At 39.5% G+C, this 12,898-nt stretch overlaps 1 long non-coding RNA gene across 1 annotated transcript in view; it reads left to right on the top strand.

The window, feature by feature from the left end:
- The window catches only part of LOC108351205 (uncharacterized), a 37,377-nt gene extending 25,044 nt beyond the window's left edge, over window positions 1-12,333 (top strand). Inside the window, exons 4-5 of the long non-coding RNA XR_010052530.1 lie at window positions 12,054-12,106; window positions 12,193-12,333. This is a non-coding gene — a long non-coding RNA (uncharacterized LOC108351205). The remainder of the gene's footprint in view (window positions 1-12,053; window positions 12,107-12,192) is intronic.
- The last annotated feature ends 565 nt before the right edge of the window (window positions 12,334-12,898 follow it).

The raw sequence follows: 12,898 nt of genomic DNA, 5'->3' as shown, positions 1-12,898 counted from the left end.
ACCAGTCTACAATCCCACCAACAATGGAGGAGTGTTCCTCTTTCTCCACATCCTCGCCAGCATTTGCTGTCACCTGAGTTTTTGATCTTAGCCATTCTCACTGGTGTGAGGTGAAATCTCAGGGTTGTTTTGATTTGCATTTCCCTTATGACTAAAGATGTTGAACATTTCTTTAGGTGTTTCTCAGCCATTCGGCATTCCTCAGCTGTGAATTCTTTGTTTAGCTCTGAACTCCATTTTTTAATAGGGTTATTTGTCTCCCTGCAGTCTAACTTTGTGAGTTCTGTATATATTTTTGATATAAGCCCTCCATCAGTTGTAGGATTGGTAAAGATCTTTTCCCAATCTGTTGGTTGCCGGTTTGTCCTAACCACAGTGTCCTTTGCCTTACAGAAGCTTTGCAGTTTTATGAGATCCCATTTGTCGATTCTTGATCTTAGAGCATAAGCCATTGGTGTTTTGTTCAGAAAATTTTCTCCAGTGCCCATGTGTTCAAGATGCTGCCCCAGTTTTTCTTCTATTAGTTTGAGTGTATCTGGTTTGATGTGGAGGTCCTTGATCCACTTGGACTTAAGCTTTGTACAGGGTGATAAGCATGGATCGATCTGCATTCTTCTACATGCTGACCTCCAGTTGAACCAGCACCATTTGCTGAAAATGCTATCTTTTTTCCATTGGATGGTTTTTCATCCTTTGTCAAAAATCAAGTGCCCATAGATGTGTGGTTTATTTCTGGGTCTTCAGTTCTGTTCCACTAGTCTATCTGTCTGTCTCTGTACCAATTCCATGCAGTTTTTATCACTATTTCTCTGTAATACTGCTTGAGTTCAGGGATAGTGATTCCCCCAGAAGTCCTTTTGTTGTTGAGGATAGTTTTAGCTATCCTGGGTTTTTTGTTATTACAGATGAATTTGCAAATTAGCATTTTAAAGGAAGACTAAACAATAGAAATCATGTGAGCTTGTGAGAGAAAAAATGTAGCAAATCACCCATTCTAAATCTGTCTGCGTGCTTGCACCTATGAAAGATCATATCACACATTTCCAGAGTTGCTATGACCAAGGCCCTATTCTCACAGATGCTTGTATTTTAGAACAGCTCTTAGGTCCTAGAGATGTTTTTCTCCAGTGGCGCAGACCATACATATTCATCACAAACGGACAGAGCAAATATTTACAAGTATAACTCCTTTCTTGTAAATGCTCCAAGGAAAGGTTGTTCAGTGACCTGTGGTCAAGCTTTGGCTGGAAGAAAAGCAAATGAATGGAGTTGACTCAGATTTTACAAGTACATTGCAGCGAAGTAGGATCATCCCATAGCTGAAGCCTGGAGCTGTTAGAAAGCTTGTGCTTGTTTCATTCTTTCACTCTGGTGTCTACAAGGCCAAAATTAAGACCATATAAAGAACAGAGCTCACTTGACCCTGGACAGATTTGGGTCAAGGAGAGCCTTTGTTATCTACCATACAAGTATATAGCAAATGTGATTTTTTTCATTTTAATTGAAAATTGCTAGAAGTAGTTATTAATCTTTTACATAAGTTCACAGCACACTGATTTATTAAAGGCCAGGAAGCTAAATATTTTTGAACTATATTATTTTATTTCAGCTCCTTCTGACCTTGAAGATGATCACCCTCGCAAGGGTATTAATGAACATAGGAAATAAACCTGTGATCTAATTAGACTGAAGGTCAATGTTCATGATTCATACTTTTCTTACACTGACATAAGATTCTTGAATCATTTTCAAACTGAGGGCTAGAGAGTCGCTTAGTGGTTAAGATTACTTGGTTGCTCCTTTAGTCCTTATCTGGCATCAATGGGAGGGGAAGCGCTTGGCCCTGTGAAGGCTAATGCCCCAATGTAGGGGAATGCCAGGGTGGTGAGGTGGGAGTGGGTGGGTTGGCAGGGGAGCACCCTCACAGAAGCAGAGGAGGGGCATAGACAGGGAGTTTGCAGAGGGGAAACCAGGAAAGGGAATCACATTTGAAATGTACATAAATAAAATATCCACAAAAAAAAAATAAAAAAAGAGTACTTATATATCTTCCCTCTAGTTAGCAACTGTGCCCAGAAGCAGATTCTGTGCTCATAACTCCACCCTGCCTACACCCAAAGCTTGACAACCCCCCACCCCCAGGAATTCTGACACAAGTCTCACAGGTGATTAAGTGGAGAAAGAGTAACATTACTCCAAAATATAAGAAGGACACATGTTCATAGAAGCCTTATTTGTAATAGCTAGAAGTAGAAACAGACCAGATGTTCCTCAATGGAAGAATGGATACAGAAAATGTGGTACATTTGCACAATGGAGTACTACTCAGCTATTACTAGTGGTAACTTTATAAATTTTACAGGCAAACGATGGAACTAGAAAATATCATCCTGAGTGTAATCACCCAAATCAAAAGGACACACATGGTATGTGCTCACTGATAAGTGGATACTAGACCAAAAGCTCGGAATACCCATGATACATCTCACAGATGAGATGAGGCTTAATAAGAAGGAAGATCAAAGTGTTGACGCATCAATTCTACCTAGAAGGGGTACCAAAATAATCATTGGAGGTAGAAGGAGGGAGAGACATTGGTGGGAGAGAGGAGGGGGACGGAAAAAGAGAGGGCAGGATCAAGTATGGGAAGAGACAGGACAGAAGGCCAGAGGGTCAGGAGAATGAGTAGAAATATGTAGCAGTAGAAGGTTGGGAACAGGGTGGGGGAACCACTAGAAAGTTAAATAAGAGGTTCCCAAGACCCAGTAGGGTGACATTAGCCAGACAGAACCTGAAGTGACCACCTCTAGTAGATAGACATGGCCCCCCAGTTAAGGGATGGGGCCACCCACTCATCTCAAATATTTTTTTTTTTTTGGAGCTGGGGTCCCGAACCCAGGGCCTTGCGCTTCCTAGGCAAGTGCTCTACCACTGAGCTAAATCCCCAACCCCCATCTCAAATATTTTAACCCAGAATTGTTCCTCTCTAAATGAAATGCAGGGACAAAAACAATGGAGCAGAGACTGAAGTAAATCTATCTAAAGACTACCCCATCTTAGGATCCATCCCCTCTCCAGACACCAAACCCAGACACAATTGCTGATGTCAAGAAATGCTCCCAGACAGAAGCCTCGTATGGCTGTCCTCTGCATGGCCCCGCCAGCATCTGACTAAGACAGATGCAGATACTCACAGTCAGTCATCAGACTGAGCCTGGGGACTACAGTTGAACAGTTAGGGGAAGGCCAGCGGAGCTAAAGGGGATTGCAACCTTATAGGAAGAACAACAATATCAGCTAATCAGATCCACCAGAGCTCCCAGGGACTAAACCACCGACCAAAGACCTGTATGGTCCATGGCTCCAGCTATATATGTAGCAAAGGACTGCCTTATCTGGCAGCAATAGGAGGGGTAGCCTTAGGTCCTGGGGAGGCTTGTTACCCTTGTGTAGGGGTATGCTAGAGGGGTGAGGCAGGAGTGGATGGGTAGGTGGGGGAGTTCGCTCTTAGTACCAAATTGGATGGGGGGTTTGGGAAGGGAAGACCAGGAAAGGGGATAACATTCGAAATGTAAATATGTAAAATAACCAATTAATGAAAAAAGAAAGAATTTTGTAAAAGAAAATGAGTATTTACCACAATTTTAGAGTGCTCTCAGATTGTTTCAGTGAGGTTGGTGGTAGTTGTGGATGTTTGGTACATTTCAGTCTGTTTAGGGGAAATAGAATAGGAAAAAACATGAAATTGTGTTGTGAATTTTCTAGGTATACTCCAAGAAGTACTATACAATTTTAAGATTTGAATATCAAAGTCAATATTTGAGTACATTTGATTAGTTTATTATGAAGTCTGTGAGAAATTATTGTGTCCCAGGCTTGGAAATATCCATCTTTTCTATGTTTCTCCTAATTATTGGTCCTCTTTGTGTATCTATGCATACTAATTCATTTTTCTGGGAGCACTAGAAATGAGTTAAACTCAGCCCCTATGTCGACCCACTCTATCATTTTTGCCAGGAATCTCTAAGTCACATTAAGAAGTACAGGTACTAAGGCTTCCACGTAGGAACTTGGTAAAGGATACCATGAATAGGGAATATATAAATGATTGTAGCTATATCTTTATAGAAACAAGAACCCCATCATTTACTGTGCAGCAGAGTTAAACCCACAATCTTGTAGCCACATATGGCTTGGATACCTGTGAATGTGGAATGTGACCGAACTTCAAATTGTAAAATTTCTTAAAGTACTTTGAGATTTTTTGAAGTTTGAATTATATAAATAACAACGTTATGTTGTGTTGATTTACAAAAAAAAATGTATGTAATCTCTTGGAGAGAGAGAGAGAGAGAGAGAGAGAGAGAGAGAGAGAGAGAGAGAGAGACAGAGAGAGAGAGAGAGAGAGAGAGAGAGAGAGAGAGAGAGAGAGAGAGAATTTGTTGTTCTTACAGAAGACCTGGGTTCCATGCCCAGTACCTACATGGCAGCATACAGTCATCTATAACTACAGTTCTAGGGGATCTGAAAATCTTTTCTGGCCTTTAGGGGCTCTAGTCAACCACATGTTTCAAATATACAGATGCGAATGAACCTTCAAACATATAAATTAAAATTACATAAATCTTTATAAAGATCTTCCAAATGACCTTGTTTCCAGGGTTACCCTTCCTAGATGTTTTTTCAAAAATAGGCACGTGTCCAGTTGGTTTTGTACATAGGTATACAAAGTGAGGGCATGTACACACACCTGAGCACACATACAAACATACCTCACACATATCCACACGCACACACAACTGACTTCTGGTTCAGATCGTGCAATGAAGGTTTCCAAATAGATTTAGCTAAATTCCTCTTATATGGTAACTCTGGATTGAGACATTTTGAAAATGAACTCAAACCAAAAGAACCATTGGTGTCACTTTGTGTTGTTATCCGTGAGACATTGTTGTCAACAGGCCAGAGCATGGTCAGCTTTATGCATCCAGACTGAGAATTGTGCTTTGAATATCCCACGAACAACAATTTCTTTGTAACCAGGGCTAGGTTTGTACAAAATTAATCCAATTGCCACAGGTTTTAGTTACTTGTTCCTCGGCTGATTTTCAGTAATGGATTTAAGGTGTCTAAATGAGTTAGTTGTTCTCTGGGAAAGGTTATACTGCCTTTATATAAATAATCAATTTGAGCCTGGAAGTTTACAAGATTTTTTTTTAATCCCCTAATCAAATTGTTTTTCATTCCGAGGCTTTTATACTAGGCCACAGAGAATATCCAGGATGACAGTTGCAAGAGAAAATACAGTTAATAATAGAATGTGATTGACCCAGGGTCAAGTTCAACTGGGACTGTGTTATTTAAAATGAGTAAACAAGTTAGTACTCGAACCTTACCCAATGCTTCCTCCCCCATCTCATCTGTGTTTAGAGGTGGAGTGCTCTGGTTCACAAACTAAGGACAAGGAAGAATCAATGGATTCTTGCGATTTCCTTCTCTTGTTATTCTTCTCTTGTTTTCATTTGCCTTTCCATTCATTTATTTCAAACTTAGTATTTGACAGCACCAAATCACAGACTAATTGAAAAAAAATCACAAAATAAGCAAAATAAGGCTTTCTTAAAATTCACACATTACTGAAAGAGGGAACACTTTAACACATAAATACTAGTATAATTTGACAAATGTATAACTAAATTTTAATACATGTTTAAATGTCAAGCACACATAGTATAACCTGGAATTTTAATAAGTCTCATTATGTAGAGTCCACGTATATGAAGACTTGTGAAGCATTAAAACTCCTATTCATGTGAGAAGAGGATAAATGGCGGCCAAGGAGTTGAATATTGATAAAAGACTACTTGCATATATCGTAGTGCAAAAGGGAACAAGAAAAAGGGTCAAGGTGAAGAGAAAGTGAGGCATCTGGTCATAAAAAGCCACCCACAAACCAGTTTCTCTGTGTCTCCATTTCTTTCCTTTTTTTTTTTTTTTTTTTTTTTGGTTTTATTTCTATACTCCAGATCTTATTCCTCTCCTGGTCCATCCCCACCCCCAGAGTTCCACAAAGTTTACCTCCTCCCTTTCCCCCACTCTCCTACCCCCACCCCTCCCCACCCCTATTTCCACAAGGATGTCCCCACCCCACCAACCCCACCAGACCTCTAAACTTCCTAGGGCCTCCAGTCTCTTGGGGGTTAGGTGCATCTTCTCTGACTAAACCCAGACCCAGCAGTCCTCTGCTCTATATGTTTTGGAGGCCTCAGCTCAGCTGGTGTATGCTGCTGGGTTGGTGATCCAGTGTCTAAGAGATCACAGGGGTCCAGGTTAATTAAGACTGCTAGTCCTGGAAAATATCATCCTGAGTGAGCTAACCCAATCACAGAAAGACATACATGGTATGCACTCATTGATAAGTGGCTATTAGCCCAAATGCTTGAATTACCCTAGATCCCTAGAACAAACGAAACTCAAGACGGATGATCAAAATGTGAATGCTTCACTCCTTCTTTAAATGAGGAAAAAGAATACTCTTGGCAGGGAAGGGAGAGGCAAAGATTAAAACAGAGACTGAAGGAACACCCATTCAGAGCCTGCCCCACATGTGGCCCATACATATACAGCCACCCAATTAGACAAGATGGATGAAGCAAAGAAGTGCAGACCGACAGGAGCCGGATGTAGATCGCTCCTGAGAGACACAGCCAGAATACAGCAAATATAGAGGCGAATGCCAGCAGCAAACCACTGAACTGAGAATAGGTCCCCTATTGAAGGAATCAGAGAAAGAACTGGAAGAGCTTGAAGGGGCTCGAGACCCCAAAAGTACAACAATGCCAAGCAACCAGAGCTTCCAGGGACTAAGCCACTACCTAAAGACTATACATGGACTGACCCTGGACTCTGACCCCATAGGTAGCAATGAATATCCTAGTAAGAGCACCAGTGGAAGGGGAAGCCCTGGGTCCTGCTAAGACTGAACCCCCAGTGAACTAGTCTATGGGGGGAGGGCGGCAATGGGGGGAGGGTTGGGAGGGGAACACCCATAAGGAAGGGGAGGGGGGAGGGTGATGTTTGCCCGGATACCGGGAAAGGGAATAACACTCGAAATGTATATAAGAAATACTCAAGTTAATAAAAAAAAAAAATCAAAAAAAAAAAAAAAAAAAAGACTGCTAGTCCTCCTACAGGGTTGCCCTCCTCCTTATCCTCTTCCGGTTTTTCCCTAATTCAACCAGAGGGGTCAACAGCTTCTCTTCCTTGGTTGAGTGCTGAACTCTGCATCTGACTCTTTCAGCTGCTTGTTGGGATTTTTGGAGAGCAGTCAGGGTAGGTCCCTTTTTGTGAATGACCCATAGCTTCAGTAATGGTGCCAGGTCTTGGAGCATCCCCTTGAACTAGATCCCACTTTGGGCCTGTCTCAGGACCTTCTCTTCCTTGGGTTCTTCTCCATTTCCATCCCTGCATTTCTTTCAGGCAGGAAGAAATATGGGTCAAAGCTTTGCCTGTGGGATAGCAACCCCATTCCTCATTTGATGCCCTGTCTTTCTGCTGGAAGTGATTTCAATATGGTCCCTTTCCTCACTATAGGGCCTTTCATCTAGGCGTCCACCCTCCGTGGAGTTCTGAGAGTCTCTCACTTCCCAGGTCTCTGGTACATTCCAAAGGGTCCTTCCAACCTCTTTCCTCCCGAGGTTGCCTGTTTCCATTCTTTATGCTGGCCCTAGGGCTTCAGTCCCTTTTGCCCACCCAATACCAGATCATGTTGCCCTCTCCCTCCATCCCAAACCCCTTTCACTTCTCGGTCCCTCTCCCCCCTCCTTTGTGGTTGCTTTCTTCTCCCTCCCAAGTGGAACTGAGGAGTCTTCTCTTGGACCCTTCAGCTTGTTAACCTTTTTGAGTTCTGTGGACTGTATCTTGGGTATTCTGTACTTTTTTATTTTTATTTTTTGGCTAATATCCACTTAATAGTGAGAGCATACTGTGCATGTCTGCATTTCTGTCCTTCTTCCTCTCTCTTTCTTCTCTCTCTCTCTCTCTTTTCTTTCCCCGCCATCCCTCTTTCCCTGCCTCTATCCCTCCCAAGAAGTGTTAACTATCTTATGTCTCCTTGATATGGGATAAGGCTTCCTTAGCCCTCCCTCCCAAATAAATGTTTATCGTCTACAAAATTCTGGGTAGGAATATGACCATGTGAGACCTTCTTTCCATTCATGGGAGGTTAATGGTTCCAACCTTCTGCAACTCTACCTCACTTACTCATTCATGCCTACGAGGACTATTGTGATATGATACCCAAAGTGTTCTTAGCAGTCAGTGAGCCAGAAACACGATCCTTAGGTTGCATGAGAAAGTAAATATGTAACTCTAAAATTGTGTAGCATCATGAGAAAAGAGTATTCCTGCTGAACATTGTAAGCTTTCCTCAGTCCTAATTTTGGAAGTTTCACCACTCTCAAAACCTGTTTTTGTTGCATTGCTGATACAGCAACTATGCATATTCGAGCCAGATGGTGCACACAAAACTGTAGTGAGTGTGTGTCAGTATCATAGGTTAAAATATTTTTTATCCAAAAATATTTATAAGACCTATTTAGCAGTCATAGTCCAAGTTTACAAGTGAGAACAAATAGAAAAAAATTGAAAGCTTTCTCACAAGTCCATATGGAAATCTGACATTCAAACCGGGAGAGCTATGTGAGACAGGATTCCTGCTTAAAGTAGAGCTGGTCTGAAAGGAAATTAAACAGTAAGGAAGCAAGTGGAAGAGATGATTCTTTGTCCCTTATGACCTTGTTTAAAATGGCCAGATTGAGCCAGATTACGCATGTGCTATGTGAAAAACAGACTTTATTGTTACTGCAGTATAATGAAATCATTATATCTGGTGAATTTAAAACAAGGGGCTTTAGATATTAATAGGGTCAACTCAAAATTCTTGGATAACGAATAGCTTTGTGATTTTGCAGTAAATCTCAATTGTTTTTATATATCTCTCAAATTACATAGTCTCTCTGTCTCTCCCTCTCCTTTTCCCTCTCCACTTTATGTCCTCCTTCATTTCCTTTTTCTTTTTCTGTATGACTTTTTTGAAATTCTTGAGATGTCAAATAGAGCTACTGGACTCCAGGTACCTGCTCATAAGTAAGAAGTGGCACTGCAGATGAAGAAACAAGGCTGGCTCCTTTAAAAGGAGGGGATTTGTTTCTTCCTTCTTTCTTAGAAACAGTGACCCTCTCCTCTCACCCTTAAGCTTCATTATATTTTCAATTGGCTTTCCTCTCTGGTAGACAGTCTGTGTTCTTCTTGATCTTATAAACTCAACTAATGTGAGTCCTGACATGGAATAACATTCAGTACATGCAGAAACAGAAAGAGGAAAATTAAGAAAAGTGGGAAAGTGCTGGGGAGAGGAAAGAAGGGCTGAGAAAGGAAATAGTCTAGCTTAACTGTGCTTATTACCACATGCGAGGACAACCTTACCCCCTCCTACAGACAAACTCCACAATGCACTTTTCTTGCTGCTTTTCATTGCAGAAATATCCAAAAATAACATCGGGTGAGCAGATGGCTTAATCACACTTTGTAGATAAATTACCTGTGTCAGTTTAAAATGATACAGCAAATGCTATATTGTAGGTTTGCAAGGTGGGTATTAATTTCTCAACAAAGACATAAAAGCTCATAAAGTTTAACACCTGTTGACAGATTCTCTGCTATTAGGGTACTGCTATGCTCATCTGTTTCAGGATGCTCAACCCCATAGCTCTAGGCCATGCTATTATTCTGGAACTTTCAGAGCAAACAAAAGTTAACATGCATCCTTATCCAAGTATGAGGTTATAAAACTGATTTTTCTATAAATCTGCATCTCTATCTACACAGTGTAAATGTGGGTTGTACTACCTGACCAAAAGTGTAACTAAGAGTTGCTAAAGAAAAGATACTTAGTAAATATAGATTTTTTTTTTGAATCTTGGATCAAGCGAGGTAATTTGACATTGAATTCTAGTGAAAATGTACAGTTTAAATATATCCTGTTTGTAATGGTTAACTGAGACATAAGCCAATGTCTCTTCCTGTTCATAAAATTTTTGTGCTCTCATATATACTTTAGGCACACATAAATAGTTTTAGAGATCTATTAAATTAAAATATGCTAATCTCCAGGTTATACTATCATAATGCCATTAATTATATCTTCTACTTGGCTACTAGTGGATTCTTTTGTAATTAATTTAGAAGTATACTCTGGTATAAAGCTTCTTTATGATTCCACAGTGGATAAAGACAAGTCTTAAATGTCTTGTATTATCTATGTAACTATTCACCCTCAAAATCACTAGTTTCCTTGAGTACTTCTCCATCATCTGACTATGTTAAAGGATCTTTAATCTATTTGTCAAACATTTCCATTTTTCCCTTTGGGGGTGAAATTTAAGAATGCCTCCTTCCCAAAGACTTCTCAGGAAGAAGGTTTTTATTATCCTCTAGTTGTGTGCAATGCTGGATACATTCCTTCCCCACCCAGCATATTTTGGGATATATTAGTACAGTGTTTGGCAAACTGCCTGTGCTCAATCAATACATCTAGGAAAAGGGAATAACACATCTAATGAACTCACTAATTAATTAGAATTTTTATTTCTCTGAGTATCATTTCTTTAAAAATAACACATAATAGTGTCATATTTCAAAATGTACTTTGAGCTCTGTTTAATTTGTATTCCTAATCCTAAATGCTTGTGTTATTACGATACACACACACACACACACACACACACACTAGTTTGATATATCTCATTCCCTAATGTTGTAGATCGGAAATAGGATTACCAACGACAAAAGATTTTGGTAGGGAAAGATACTCTCCTGGTAGAAGATAAATTAAAAAACAAATAGAGAGATAGATAAATGGATAAACAGACTAGAACAACTGCTTTTAAGTTGTCCTAAGGAAAATTGGATGCTAAACCTCATAAGGACAGACAGTAATTTCATTATCATCTAAATAATTAGTTTACATAATGCTGAAGGATATATGATGGACTGGCCTGAAGGTCAGATTAAAATCCAAGCAATGGTTAATTCAGAGTCGATCCAGCAGCTCTTCTTTTGCCTTCTGCACCATTCGATAGATAGATTTCATTGATTAAATTAATTAATGGATTAATTAGAAACAGATATGCTGTATGTTTTTCAGACTAGCCTCAAATACCTGACACTATAGGTCATTCCCAATACTCCTAGAATTCCAGCATGCATTCTGGGATGACAGGCATAGACCACCACAACCCAGCTTGAATAGTTTTGGTTTCATTTAATCTCATATTTCAGCCAAGTTCCCAGTATGTCTTTGCACTTTAAAGCAATATAAATGCACATGGCATGGTTCCTTTTTAAAATTTAAATTACTCATCTTGGGGAAGCCACGTTGGCATTTTTTCTTTCTTTTTTTTTTTTAGAAAGGCAAAACTCATTAGATGCAATGGAAGTTTTTATGAAATTACTGCTTATAGAAGAAAAAGAGATAGCTAAGCATTTTAAGGCATGAAGCTTCATCATACTATGATTGGGTTATTAAAAATAATAACAATAGCTATTTTAAATTGGATGCTTTCTTGATTTCCATTTCTGATAATTGGTTGGGCATGTAGCAAAGCTACTGATTATATTAAAAATTTTGATGAGGTTAAAGAACGTTATAAACAAAGCACCAAAACACAGTTTCCATTGGAGAATTATCCAGAACAGCTGTAACATATTTTTGTAAAATTATTTTAATGCGAGATGTTAGAAAAGACCAAGTTTTGAGTACAGATGTTATGAATGAGAAAATATAAAAGCATTGTTTACACTTGGATATTTATTTGACAATTTCTAGTACTAAAATATCATTTTAAAGTGATTCCTAGTGACATAGGTTAACACAAGAAATATATGTAAAAAATAAAGCTTATGGCTATAAAATTGGTTTGGCTTATTCTTTGCTAATGAGGCACAATTTCTCTTTTTTTCCTCACACTTTTTAATGGCCAAATATTCTCCAGGAGGTCAGTCAGTTACTGACCCAGTAGCCTGCTGTGGGTCTATGCACACAGAGGTAAGTTGAGAAAAGGCACCCAAAGGGCAGACAACAGGGCAGGGTTTAGTAAAAGGGTGTCACATCGCTGTCTCCCTTCTCTGTAGTCTGTATACGATACCCTGTTCAGAGAGCAAAGAAACAGGAAAGCTGGAGGGAGATGCAGAGATCTGCAGAACAAGGTGAAGAAGCAGGCGAGCTGCACAGAAGGACAGGACAGCAAAGGCGCAGCACTGTTCACTGCCATTACAAGGCAAGTGTCTGAACCACTCTGCTTCCAAATTACTGAAGATCTAAACCTCCCTTGTGGTTTACACTGTACAAAACAGTTTTTTTTGGTCACTAAAATTAGCCTGAGGGATCCATGAGACCATGTCACTCACACGCAAAGGTATTCAGAAAGGGCATTCAGTTCGTACACATCATGCAAAGGAGCTGAAAACAGAATTTGAACCCAAGGCACCTCCTCTGTTTCTGTCTCTAAAACTTTTGCTATTGACTATCCTCTCTGTCTTTCCTTCCTTTTGCAGCTTCTCCCTTTCTTTCCTCATGGTCATTTTCTTTATCTATCAATTAACCACCATGTTATAAGTATACTCAGATTATTCTACTTGGAACTTTAGACTATTCAGAACTATTTCCTAATTTTGACAAAAAAATCATATTACATTAAAAGTATTTGTCTTAAAGTATATAGATAAAGTATGTATTCTTTTGAAAAAACTTAGCAAACTAGAAACAATTCTAATAATTCCAAACAATCATGAAATGAGGAGATACTTGAACCACCTGATAAATAGATTTTTGCTAAGA

Source organism: Rattus norvegicus, chromosome 6 (assembly GCF_036323735.1).
Source record: "Rattus norvegicus strain BN/NHsdMcwi chromosome 6, GRCr8, whole genome shotgun sequence".
Classification (NCBI taxonomy): domain Eukaryota; kingdom Metazoa; phylum Chordata; class Mammalia; order Rodentia; family Muridae; genus Rattus; species Rattus norvegicus.
Note: the sequence above shows the minus strand (reverse complement) of the source record. Positions and strands in the feature narration are given on the sequence as shown.